This window comes from Boleophthalmus pectinirostris, unplaced genomic scaffold (assembly GCF_026225935.1).
Source record: "Boleophthalmus pectinirostris isolate CB_2022bp ecotype Guang Dong unplaced genomic scaffold, ASM2622593v1 HiC_scaffold_1, whole genome shotgun sequence".
Taxonomy (NCBI): domain Eukaryota; kingdom Metazoa; phylum Chordata; class Actinopteri; order Gobiiformes; family Gobiidae; genus Boleophthalmus; species Boleophthalmus pectinirostris.
In genome coordinates, this window is record NW_026570970.1 from 36,007,253 (window position 1) to 36,021,675 (window position 14,423).

Below are 14,423 nucleotides of genomic sequence, written 5' to 3' on the forward strand. Positions count from 1 at the left end.
CCAAACTGTACACAGCAACTTGACAACCCTGATGTGATGTAGTTGTAGCTGATTGTGTTGTGCCAGCGCTCTGAAGGGGGAGTGAGCAAAGGGAGGCGGTACTCAACCTTATTAAAAATGTTAATGCGTTGTTTTTGGCCAATCCAGCATTCCGAAAACAATAAAAGGTAACACACTGATCGAAATATATTACGTGTTAGCAGTTAATACCCAAGAGAATCGTAATACCCCCACTTTAAACCCAGATCCGCAGAGGAGCAAACAGCTGGAAAACTGGCAGTAACGTAACTCCGATTGTACAAAATAAGTACGGCTCACAACATTTATACACACTGATAATTTAAACAGGAAAAGACAGGGCCCAAAGGCTGAGCTAAGCATGGGAAACATATGGAATCTATAGGTATTTATTTGTGTGGAGAGGGAGCCTTAATGTAAACTAATATAAATCTGTCTCGTGGGGGAGAGATGAAATTAAATAGTAAAGTGATATTGTTATCTTGTGTACAGTTGGCCCTTAAACGGAGCCTGGGAAGTGTATAGAATTTGTTTTTTAAAAAGGAAAGTGCAATTTATCAGGATTTTATGGGAGAAGCCGTAACTTTCATTTCAAACTCCATTTCGATGTGAAGTAATAGACTCAACATTCAATACCTATTCCGATACCACGATGACAATAAAAAGTACTGTCACTTTTGGACTATTGCGCCAGAGTAGAAGTCGCACCAGCCAAAAAATGCATAATGAAGAAGAAAAAAACGTAGAAGTCACAAGTAATACGTTTTTTGGGGGAAATTTATTTTATAAAATCAGAGCCCAAGAACAAATTTCAACAGACTGTTAACGTCACATATGAACAGTTCTTCAGATAATTATATCATAAACATCACAACACAAGTTTACCAAACTCTCCATCTCACTCCAGATCATTAAACCCATTGAATTCTTCATCCTCTGTGTCACTTCTGGCCAACTCTGCCAACTCTAACTAAATCTGTCTTTTAGCCTGTGATTAGAGTATCCTCCACCTTTCTCCAGTCCCTCACAAGTTTCTTGCTCACTCCAAACTTTCTTTCTGTTGCCCGATTACCATTTTTGGCTGAATATTTCACTACTTGCATCTGGTAATCTGCAGAATAGGATTAACAGTTTATGACCGTGTGATAAAGTAAGTTATGACGCTAAATGAACATTAGTGAGTGGGATACGTCTTAATGACCTGTATGTGTTAAATCAGGTGAGTGCGTAAAAGACGAGAAGAAACGTCTCAGAGTTCAGACATCCACTCATACCTGATCAATACACCTATCCCCGCCTTAGAGAGAGTCTGAAATCTGCTGAAATCCTCCAAGACACTGACATGATACAGACAGGACAGAGACTCTTTCTGCAGGAGACATGCACAGTAGAGTGAAGTTCTCTTAAAGAAGGGGTTTTACAACTGTGGGTGAGGGTCCAAAAAGGGGCGCAAAGTGTTTCAGTGCAGTACAGTTTGCTTGGCTTATTTGAAGCTTAAATTAACATTTATCAGGTAAAATGTATATATATATATATATATATATATATATATATATATATATATATATATATATATATATATATATATATATATATATATACACCACACACACACACACACACACACACACACACATTAGGGCCGGGTCCATTAACGAGTTAAAGGATAGTTTCGGATTTTTTTGACATAAATCTGTATGGCATCCCCGTCATCAGTGTTGTGCATCCACACCGACTTACCCCCGAAAGCGGTGAGCCGAGATACTGGCCCGTTTTGGTGCTGAGGAAAGTAGTTCGGCAAGTTGTGTGGGGACTGTTTACTAAAGCGTTTTTCTTCTCAAAGCAATATTTGTTCAAAAGAGTGATACATTTGCATCACAAAACCATCGTCGCCAAAAAAGTCAGATCTCATAATCGCTTGGCGCTATTTTCTCTCCGTACGTACCACTGCGCTGCGGCCGTCACCTGGCCATCACTTTCTTCAGTTGTTCGGCAGTGTTTACATGCGCAGACCGCGGCCACGCGAGAGAGCTAACGAGAGAGCTAGAGCCATAAGTATATGAGCTTGTATAAGATACATATGAATATATCTAAAAAATGGTGCGAACTCTTGATTATCCAGGCTGTAACAACAAAAATCTGGCTGAATCTCCAAGCACATTTCACTGTTTTCCTGTCACGGACTTTGCGCTGAGGAAACTTTGGCTTCAATGTGGAAACCAAACCAGGTAAGAATGAAGAAGTGCCGCTACGTTTACAAAGAGAACAGGTTCAAGAATCAGCTGTAACTCTGTGTGCAGTAAATCACTCAGTGTCATATCACCAGTGAAGCTTCTACAAAACCTAACTTTATAAGTCGACTGTTATTACTATTGTAAATGTCACGTACACTATTGGCAGCAGCTACGTGGACGTGTGGATGATTCTATGTTTCTGTTAGTCGTCCATGCTTCAGTCACAGTGTCGGCTCTATGTTCGCTGTATACGAGTTTATAAATGACATGATGGTGATTGTCGCTCACTCGGTCTCTCACGGCTCCAGCTTCAACTTGTACCACTTCTCTGTCTTTTCTCTCTCTCTCTGCTCGTTCTAACTCCATCTGGTGAAATTCGGCATCAGTATATTCGGGTTCACAAAGATCTCCCCTTGGGTTTGTGGTAAAGGCAAAGTCTTTATTGTCGGTGTCATAATCAGACATGTTGTCGCTAACATTCCGAGCAGTAAACAAAGTGAACCAGGCTCATATACTTATGGCTCTAGCTCTCTCGTTAGCTCTCTCGTTAGCTCTCTCGCGTGGCGGCGGTCTGCGCATGTAAACACTGCCGAACAACTGAAGAAAGTGATGGATCGGTGCGCGGCTGTCACCTGGCGGCCGCGCGCAGTGGTACGTACGGAGAGAAAATAGCGCCAAGCGATTATGAGATCTGACTTTTTTGGCGACGATGGTTTTGTGATGCAAATGTATCACTCTTTTGAACACATATTGCTTTGAGAAGAAAAACGCTTTAGTAAACAGTCCCCACACAACTTGCCGAACTACTTTCCTCAGCACCAAAACGGGCCAGTATCTCGGCTCACCGGACGCTTTCGGGGGGTAAGTCGGTGTGGATGCACAACACTGATGACGGGGATGACATACAGATTTATGTCAAAAAATCCAAACTATCCCTTTAATTTTGTGTTAACTAATTAAGTCATTATCGCTGACAATTATTTTAATTTTTTATTATTTATTTATTTTATTGTAAACGTCTGTTGTTCACTGACTTTTATTTTGAAAAAGTCCACCGTGAGCGTTTCTTTATGTTTGACGTCTTTTCTTCACACTTTTTTTCACTTTTTTCTGACCGCGTGAGATGCAACGTGTCGGAGCCTGCGGGCCGCGGGCTCTGGACCAGCCGTGCGCTCTGAGCTGAGCTTGTTTCTTTAGTTCAGTGCTGCAGGGGGAGTCACTGATTTACCCAGATACCATTGGAAGAAAAAATGTGATTGGTTCATTTTCATTCCATTATATTAACCCTTTGTTGATATAATATCAATCCAAGTTTATAACAATGATCTAGAAATTATTACTACTGTAGTGTTTATTACTCACTGCATAAAAAATACTGAAAAAATATATTAGTAGTACAAAAGTCCATTCATAATTTTTTCTTGAGCCTTCACTGAATACCTTGAAGGCTCTGAGGTTCTCCTGTGAAGGAAATGCTGTTTGTACAACAAATGTTTGGCTCTTTCATTTACATTTCCAATAAAAGTGCTCTACTTTTTAATTCATTAATTGGTTTTGCATATAACATGTGATTAATCGCGATTAATCACTCGAACTCATGCGATTAATGCGATTATTTATTTATTTTTTTGCCCAGCCCTAATATATATAGATATAGATATCTAGATATAAATATAGATAGATATAAAAGACATTGATATACTGTATATGTGCCAAAATAACTGTAAAATACAAATAAATGTAATAAAATACAAAGGTGCTCTTGATTTAGTCTCGAGACCATTGACATGCACTAGTCTAGCACCAGCGACCTCTGCAAATCCAAGAACTGGATGGAATATTTCAAAAAGTGTCTCCACACGTCTCCAACACTCTGGATCACTAGGAAATGAGCTCCTACAAAACCACGACTTGGTTTTTCAGTTCAGTAGAGATGAGGTAGACATTGGCAATTCAAGAGCTGAAATGATGATGAAGTTATTATAGTGAAGGTGTTTAGAGTTTAAAAACACACAAAGGTGGTTTCAGTTTTTGATTTCTGTTTGTGAGAAGAACTCAGCCTAAATATACAGGGTTTGTGTGTTAAATGTGTGAATGAAACAAACACAACTCCAGGTCTGTTTGTGATGAGAAAACTTCATAAGAACATGGATCAGAAAACAGAGTAATATGGGTTTCTTATTTTAACTCCATGCTTCTGTAAATCAGATGATGTACTTGCACATATCTCGGTGCTGGAGGAGGCACCACACAGTCCATAGTTGAGTAAAAGTCGTATTTATCATTTTTAACATTTCATATTTTCACTTTTGGAGCCGAGCGTTTAGTGAGGGGTGCACTCAGCGGTCAGCAGGAAACAGGAGGGTCAGAGCGGAGAGGAGTCCAGATCCACCAGATAAGGAACATCTTTACATGAAGGGAGTTTATACAGCTTCTAATTTAAAGTGCATCTCGTCGACTTTTCATATTTTTTTTTATTCTGACTTGTTTTGGTGGGATAGTAACTGTAGACAGTGTTTCTCAAAGGCTACGTTCAGACTTCACAATTCGGATTTTGCACGTTCACATTTCCAATTAAGGTTATGTTTACACTGAAACGAATCACCGTATCGCCGTATTAGAAGCGATTTGCATCCACGTCATTTCTGTTTCCGCAAGTCATCCCTTTCCACACAGTTTTGAGCATATTTGTTTATGTTTTACAGAAAAGAAACTTAAAACCACATGGCTCATTTGTATAAACTGAGCGCTCATAAAACAGTTTGCTCCTTGTGCCCCGACGTGGTTCAGCTTCTGTCAGACTAAAGGACACGACTCAGTAGAATATGTTCTTTCTGTGACAGAAAGAGGGATTTTCTGCTTAGGGGTGTCAAATTATCGCGTTAATTGTGATAAATTAATTACAGTCATATTTAGCGCATTATGATTTTTATTCACGTTAATCTTATTTTGAATCTCTAACTTTACTGTTTCTGTGCGAGTTGCCTTATTATAAAATCTGTTTTGATGTGTTGTTAGGACTAGGGATGGGCATGATTAGTCGATTAATCGATAATTGATCATTAAGAATTTCATCGATTACGTTCATTTTAATCGACAAAATGAATGTAGGTTGCTGTGTGTAGTGTGACCAAACAGGTCTGTACATGTGTCTCTGCATCAGAAGGAGCGAGCAAACAAACAGTCGGTCAGTCTGAAATATACTGAAGTGCAAATGCGAACGATGTGCAACGATGACTTGTACAAGAAATTCCACGCTTTCCGTTGCGTTCGGGACAAGTGTGAGTCCATGTGCACAGTGTATAAAGCAGCACATATGTTTCTGTGTCCAGTGGGAAAAAGTTTTACCAGGTGAGAGTCGCACAATGTCGATGACGAGTCCCCACCTCCCTCCCCCCGTACGGTGTCCTGGTTTTGACAAACACAAATCTGGTCACACTAACCTGTATTCACCTGAGTCATGTCTTTTAATCTGACAGAAATTGACCGCATCAGCGACACAAGAGCTGGAGTTTTATCTTCTCTTAGTTTATGCAAATTAGCGATGCGGTTTTAAGTTTTGTTTCTGTGAGAGTTGAACAAAACTGAATTAAACACATTATAATGTCAAACGGGCTGATGTGGCTCTAGAGTGGTTACGGTTTATATGTCGTAACGTTGAATTTATTTATGCAGATAGTGATAATAATGATGATCATTTTAATATAAAAACTTAATGATAATCGATAATCTATCGTTAATTCTTCCAACGATCGATTAAGAAAATTTCATTGAATGCCCGTCTCTAGTGTGGACGAACACTGCATCCACAATGAAAAACGACTTGAATACCCAAACTTGAACCCAAAACATGCTACACAGGTGATAGTCAAGGTCAGTTAAAATGCAATCAATCAATGAACCTGCCCAGGGTTTAAATGCATCTCTCCTGTTAAGGTTAATGTAAAAATTGCGCGCTGTCCCTGTCTCAAATAAATAAATAAAGAATATGTACTCGTGTGTATTGGGTCTAAATGTGACTTTATGTGATCTCCATTGTGAACTTCAAACACCCCATAAGTGTCCTGCATCCACACAGGACGACACCACGACGTCACAGGCGGCGTCTCCCAAAATCTGGTCCAGTTGTCGGTAAAATGGACACGTCCACGGTTCTCTCTGCCCCCTCCTCTTCTCCCTCTCTCCCCCTCTCAACACACCAGTCTCTGTCTTTTTCTCTCTCTCTCATATTCCCCCTCTCTTCTCCTCTTTCTCTCTTCTCCTTACCCTCTTCCTTTCAACCTCTCACTGTCCCTGTCTCTACTTCTCCCTTCTCCATCTCTCTCCTCCACTCCCTCTATCCCCTACTCTCTCCCCTCTCATTTTCTCTCTGCCTCCCCACTCTCTGTCTCTCTCTCTCTCCTCCTCCTCTCCCCTTCTCTCTCCTCCACTCCCTCTTTCTCTTCCCCTCTACCTCCCTTTTCCTCCTTCTCCCTCAACCTCTCAGCCTCTGTTTCTATTTCTCTCCCTCTCTTTCTCCTCCTCTTCCCCACTCTCTCCTCTCTCTGTCCCTCTCTCTACCTCCCCTTTTTTCTCTGCCCCCCTCTTTCTCTCCTCCTCTACCTCGCTCTCCTTCTCTCAACATCTCAGCCTCTCTGTCTTTTTTTCTCTTTCTCTCTCTCCTCCTCTTCCCCTCTCTCTCCATCTCTCCCTCTCTCCCCCTCTACCCCCATTTCCTCCTCTCGCTCCCTCTGCATTTTTTCTGCCCCTCCTCACTCTCTCTCTTTCCTCCTCTACCTCTCTCCTTCTCTGTCAGCATGTCTTTTTTCTCTCTCCTCCTCCTCCTATTCTCCCCCACTCTCTCCTCCGTCTCCGTCTCTCCATCACTCCTCTCTCCGCCTCTCTCCCTCTTTCTCCTTTTCTCTCTGCCCCCCTCACTCTCCTCCTCTACCTCATCTCTCCCCCTCTCAACACTTCAGCCTCTGTCTTTTTTTTCTCTCTCTTCTCCTCTCTCTCTCCCTCTCTCAACCTCCCCCGCTCCCTGTCTCTCCATCTCTCTCTTCTCCTCTCTTCTTCATCTCTCTCACCCACTCCCTCTCTCCCCTCGCCTCTTTCGCTTCTCCTCTCTCTCTCTCCTTTTCTCTCTGCTCCCCCTCACTCTCTCCTCATCTCTTCCTCTCCTTCTCTCAACATCTCAGCCTCCCTGTCTTTTTTCTCTCTCTTCTCCTCTCTCTCCTCCCCTCTCCTTTTCTCAACCTTTCCCGCTCCCTGTCTCTCCTTCTCTCCCTATCTCTCTTCTCCCACTCTTCTTCATCTCTCTTATCCACTCCCTCTCTCCTCTGCTCTCTCCCCTCGCCTCTTTCCCTTCTCCTCCTCTCTCTCTCCTTTTCTCTCTGCCCCCTTCACTCTCTCTCTCTCCTCGTCTACTTCACCCTCCTCTTCTTCCTCTCTCCTTCTCTCAACATCTCAGCCACTGTCTTTTTTACTCTTTCTCTCCCCTCCTCTTCTCCCTCTCCCCTCTCTTTCTTTTCCCCTCTACCTCACTCCCTCCATCACTCCCCTCTCTCCATGTCCCTCTCTCTCCCTGCTCTTCTCCTTTTCTCTCCAACCCCCTCACTCTCTCTCTCCTCCTCTACTCTTCCTCTCCCCCTCTCAACATCTCAGACTCTGTCTTTTTTCTCTCACCTCCCTTCTCCTTCTCTCAACCTCTCCCGCTCCCTGTCCCTCCTTCTCTCCCTATCTCTCTTCTCCCTCTTTTCTTCATCCCTCTCTCCCCTACTCTCTTCCCTCGCCTCTTTCCCTTCTCCTCCTCTCTTTCTCCTTTTCTCTCTGCCCCCTCACTCTCTCTCTTCCTTTTCCTCGCTCTCCTCCTCTCCATCTCCCCCTCTCAACATCTCAGCCTCTCTGTCTTTCTCTCTCTCTCTCTCTCTCTCATCTCTCCTCCACTCTCTTCTCCTTAATCTCTCTTTCTCTCAACCTCTCTCAGCGTCCGTCTCTACCTCTCCCTTCTCCCTCCACTTCATCTCTCCATCACTCCCCTCTCTCCCTTTCCTTTTCCCTCTGTACCCCCCACTCTCTCTCTCTCCTCCTCTACCTTGCTCCCTCTCCTTTTCTCTCTGCCCCTTCACTCTCTCTCTCCTCGTCTACTTCACCCTCCTCCTCTCCCTCTCTCCTTCTCTCAACATCTCAGCCACTCTGTCTTTTTTACTCTCTCTCCTCCTCTTCTCCCTCTCTCTCTCCGTCTCTCTTTTCCCCTCTACCTCACTTTCCTCCTCTCCTTCTCTCTATCACTCCCCTCTCTACATGTCCCTCTCTCTCCCCGCTCTTCTCCTTTTCTCTCCACCTCCCCTCACTCTCTCCTCTTCTCAACATCTCAGCCTCTCTCCCCTCTCCCCCTCTCTCTTCTCCACTCCCTCTCTCCTTTTCTCAACCTCTCCTGCCCTCCCTGCCTCTCCTTCTCTCTCCTCTCTCTCTTCTCCCTCTCTTTCCTACTGTCTCCTCTCTTCACCTCTCTCCCCTCTCTCCTTTTTTCTCCACCCCCTTCACTCTCTCTCTCTCCTTCTCTCAACATCTGAGGCCCTAAATGTCCTCCTCTTCCCGTTTTTTTTCTCTCTCTCTCTCTCTCTCCTCCTCCTCTTCCCGTCTCTCTCTCTCTCTTTCTGCAGAGGGCTTGTTAATCTCTGGTTCCACATTATCAGTCCAGTTCTCGGGACACAAAGGTGAGACGTCACAGACGGAGGGAAAACTCCGGAGCCAAACTCTGAGTCCGGCGTCGATCCCGAGTCGACGTGAACCCGAACGACCAGAGCCGCCGGCCTTTACAATCTTTTGTTACAACCATGACATCACTGTGGTATTTTAATTGTCAATTAGTTCGTTGGGACACAAAAGTCTGTTGGACCGTTTTCTGTAAACGTATGAATGACTGTTTTTTTTCTTTTTTTTTCATTCCCCAATAGATGAAAATAAAAGCCACTGCAGAAACGGGAATTAAGTCTTTGTTCTAATGTCGTTTCCTCAGCACAAACAGACCCAAACACAAACCCTGCACATTTAGGCTGAGTTCTTCTCTCAAACTGAACCCTGCTCTGTTGCCTTTAAGCAGATGGTAAATTAAGTTCAGATTATTAATTTGAAAAAAAAAAAAAAAAAGTTGAAATTTGGGTATGTTGCAAATTTGCGACAACTAGAAAGAAGTGCTTGCCAAAGTTTCCTAGGAAGGTCCTGCATGTGCACAGAGGTATGATGTAGATATAAACCGAGACAGCGGCTGCTTTCCCTCAATGTCGGTTTGTCACAAATATGTGGTTGAATCTCTAGATTCAAACAGTCAGGCGGAGTTAAGCAGTGGTGTAGTGGCAATTTGGTAAACAATTTGTGACGTCATCCCCCTGAACTCACTTTCAGTACAAACAGAAAGGCACAGCGCAGTAAAAATGAGTAATATTTGATGTTTTTTTACTCAAATTGATGCGGAATCATGTTATTAACATTAACGTCATTTATAATCACCTACAGACAGTGTTGGGGAGTAATGGATTACATGTACTGGCATTATGTAATCAGAGTGCAAATTATGAGTAACTGTATTCAGTTACAGTTACTGTTTCAGTGAGTGGTAATTGGATTACAGTTACTTTGTTGAAATAAATGGATTAATGGCGGTATTTTCCTGTTTTCACATTTTGGGCTAAACCAAGACTAAACCAGGTCTAAACCAGAACTGAACCAGAACGGAACCAGGACAAAACCAGGACTAAACCAGGACTAATCTTGGACTTGAGAGAGCAGGAGAACCCTGAGTCCATGGAGCAGTGTGTCTGCACGATTGGGCGAAGGTTGCTCTTTGCCCCGTGGAGCACTGGTCATTGCATTGAGCACTGGAGCATTTTAAAAAGTAAATATTAAAAGTAATAAATATATTAAACCCTTAAAATACAGCAAAAATGTTTGAGGAAATAATGATTTGGGTGGAAATGGCGTCTTAAATGTAACAGGGTTAATAATTGTCTGATTTTCAGGCAACAACTTGCAAAATGTTCAGTAATTCGAGCTCTACAACCTTCATTTCAATTTTATTTTAAATCTTTTTTTTTTAATATAGCATTGGTGGGTTTGTAAACCAACAAATGAAGTAATGCTGGCCTTAGCTAATGCTGTTATGCATGATTATGTGTTTTCCTGTCAATATCTCTAAAAATGTTGATGTTGCAGCCATTTTTAATTGGTAAACATCCAAAAGTTTACTAATTCTTCCCTGATATCCAGAGATTATTCCCTGTTGCTTTCATCAAATATACATTCAATTGTTCAAGAGAAATGTTGCTGACAAACCAATAGAAGAGGGAATGATTTTCTGACTAGTGGACCTTCTCACTACAGGGCCTTCTGACTAGTGGACCTTCTGACTAGTGGGCCTTCTGACTAGTGGACCTTCTGACTAGTGGGCCTTCTGACTAGTGGGCCTTCTGACTAGTGGACTTTCTGACTAGGGGACTTTCTGACTTTAAGGGTGTAACCACGGGAAACGGCCGTTATCAGTTTGTTCCATTCTTCATTTAAACACAAAATCGAAAACTGAAAAAATGAATCATTATCTGTTTTTTTCATTTTGGTTTTGGAGACAAATAATGAAGAAAACAGTTGTTTTTCTTATTTTTGGTTTTATATTGAAAAACAAATGAACGAATGATACACGGATTCACCGGTTAGACAACAATATGCCACAGTTTATATAATGGTGCCAATGTTATGCCAAGGAAAGGTGATCGTGTTACTATAGCTCCTGAATCAATATTAAACTGAGAGATGTACGTGGAGGAGAAATTATTTACATTCTCTTACATTCACTGGAATCATTTGGCTCATTTCAGCCCTGGAATTGCCGATCTCTACAAAACTAAAGGTAAAAGGTGGCTGCTAACTTGAAAACTACCACCACGTGACATCACAAGGTGGAATCTCAAAAGCATTTCGAGCTTTAGAGATGTAGTCAGACTAATAATAAAGGCCTACGCAAACTTGTGTGAATGAAACGTGCAAGTTGTTGATTTTCCGTGACAGCAAAACTCCACACTTGTCACTGACAGTTGTAAAAAGAGCTTATAAACTCATCATGGTGAAGCATTAGGACACTTTAAATGCAGAAGATAAGTGAGGAAGAACTCTGGACCACTGCAGACTGTTGTTGTGTGTTCCACGTGTTGAAGTTTCTAAAGTGGGGGATGTTGTTATTTGTAGGGTTGGTGTTGAAATCCATGCTGCAGCGACTGTCTAAATGTATTCAAACATGTGACTCATGCGTCTGTGCTGTGTGGCCGGGGCGGGTTGTTTGGGGTCACAGAGTTGAGTTCTTGGTTTGGAGGAGCTTCAGTGTCACCGGAGCTCCTCACATGAACCTTGATCACTGCTGTGCCCATAACAACCATCAGGACTCAGCTTCTTTTACGAGATATCTGAGTTAGTAAGAGCAGTTCACAGCAGACCTATCCTGTAAAATGGACTTTTCCCCATGTTACTCTAGTTTCTTCACATTGACCCTCTGAAGTTGTAGGTGCAGTGATTCATGCATGTTTGAGTCATCTTTATTCCTTTGGGTGCAAGACGTCATTGCTCTGATCTACAAAGCGTCCCCGTTGGGAGCATGTGATGTAGCGTAAAGAGGCAAACGGGAATCGGCTGCTAATACGTCATCGGGCAGCCTCTAAGTCAGCCGACTACTTTTCAAGTTTATCAAGTCGTTTTAGATCAATATCATGATTTAAAATGTTCAAAATATATGTATACATATACTTTTGAGACAGTGACAGTGACCAGTACACTATCATAACCTAAGGAGCCTCTTAGATGAGTGGAAAAAACCATATTTCTGTGTGAAGTTTGCATGTTCTTCCTGTGTCTGAGTGCATATCTTCTGGGCACTCAACCCAAAACATGCGCAAGAGGTCAAATCTTACAGCTAATGTAGTCCTGACCAAGCCAGACCGGCGCCACCTAGTGCCTCCACTCAGTTTCATTTCTCTCCAGGGACTAGTTCAGGAAACAGAATACTCTAGATCAGGGGTGTCCAAACTTTTTTCATCAAGGGCCACATATTTAAACACAGACGAAGCAGAGGGCTGATTGAGGGCCGTAGACTGGAGTGCAATACAGTGAATAACTGAAATATGTGCATGTTTAAACACATTACAATGAACCATCAGTCTTTATTCCTGCTAAGATTCTTAAAACCAAACACTAAATATTAAATATGAGCTTTATCAAGGTAGATTTTCAAAAAAACTTGCAGTAAAAAGTTCATTTTTCATTGATGCAAGGCAATTTAGGCCAATTCACCTGGAAGCCTGAGGGCCATGAAAAATTTGTCTGAGGGCCGCATTTGGCCCCCGGGCCATAGTTTGGACATGCCTGCACTAGATGGTTTGCAAGAACCACGGACGTTGTAGACCACGCAACAGCCAATCAGCTGTGAGCTGTGAAGCTGGCAGTTACTTGGACACCACTGAGTCTTCCAGCGCGTTACATAAGACACGACCAAATAGCAGTGATTGGTTAAACAAAAAAAACTGCCCGCCTACCGTCAAGCGCACAAAGCGGCCGTCCCTCGCCCGCCGAGTTGAATCCCCCGGGCAGACTGTGCGGACCACACACATTTAACTCTTGATGGTTTCACTTCCTCTTGAACTCTCTCTTCAAAGTTCATTTCAACTTTCCTTTACAGTTCTTGTTGACTATCAGTCTCATGCTGGTATTTAGTCTTAAATGGAGTTTACCACCAAAAAGTAACAAGTAACGTAAAAAGGTTTTCAAAATAAAATCAAAAATAAGAAAAAAAGCAAAAAAAAAAGTTTTTGTCATTATTTATCTCTAAAACCAAAATGAAAGAATGGATAACGATTATTATTATTATTATTTATTTTTTTTTTTTAAGTTTTTGATTTTGTGTTTAAATAGTAAGTAAGTAAGTAAATCTATATTTATATAACACTTTTCACAGACATTTTTTGTCACAAAGAAGCTTTACAGAGAATTATTCAGCATTATTCATTCACACTATCCCTGCTGATGGTAAACTACTGTTGTAGCCACAACTGTCCTGGGACAGACTGACAGAAACGCGGCTGCCATGCCAATTGGCGCCATCGGTCCCTCCGACCACCACCATCACTCACGCACACACCACCTTCATACTAGGCAATGTGGGGGAAGTGTCTTGCCTAAGGACACAACGACAGTTATTCCCACTGGCGCTCCACTGTGGCACCTGATTTTCCCAGTGATCTTCCATCCAAGTACTAACCAGGTCCGGCCCTGCTGAGCTTCTAAGATCTGATGGGATCAGGCTTTTACAAGCCGGTATGGCCACAAAAATGAAACGTGAAATGGTAAATGAGTGAACCAGGACTGAAACAGGACTAAACCAGAACTGAACCTTGACTAAACCAGGACTAATCTTGGACTTGAGAAAGAGAGAGAGAGGGAGAACCCCGAGCCTGTGGAGCAGAGTGTCCACAAAGCGCGATCAGGCGATGGCTGAGCTAAGCCCTTGAACCCATATCACCTGAAGATCTACACATCATTATCACATCATTATCATTTTGGTGTTGGAGACAAATAATGCAGAAAACTGTTGTTTTTTTCATTTTCTTATTTTTGGTTTTATTTTGAAAAACGAATGAACAAATGATACACAGATTATTACTTTTTAAAGAAGTCACAAGGAACTGGTAAACATGACTTTTTGAAAAGTAACTTCCCCAACACTGTTAGTAAAACATTCATAATTTGTCAAGTGAACTTATCTGTAAAACGCAGCTCTTTAGAAGCACCTTTGTCTACCTTTTGTCTCCTGCTTGTCTCCTCATGTAAAGCGTCTTTGAGTATCTTGAAAAGCTGTGTAAGTGTATAGAGTTGTACTCACAGCTCCTTCCCCCTCCCCTCCTCAAACCCATTAGGCCTCTGGAATTCCCATCCGCAGCCGTCCGGTTAGCTGCAGATTTATGCCCAAGAACGCCTCCCCTGATTGGACAAAAAGCTTTTACTCTGAGCAGCACCTGGTTCACGCCTCATTGGACGCTCAATGTCCCGTGTCCCCCAGGCTCTGACCCCCTTCACTAAAGAGCTGAGACAGAGTTGCCAAGTCTGCTTCTTTATAGCAACTTTGGGCTTCTTTTTTTGGAAAGGCGCGTGCAC

The 14,423-nt window shown here is 42.4% G+C and overlaps 1 pseudogene; it reads right to left on the reverse strand.

Moving 5' to 3' along the window:
• Nucleotides 1-13,482: 13,482 nt before the first annotated feature.
• Nucleotides 13,483-13,600, reverse strand: LOC129409102 (5S ribosomal RNA; annotated as a pseudogene).
• Between the last annotated feature and the right edge of the window lie 823 nt (nucleotides 13,601-14,423).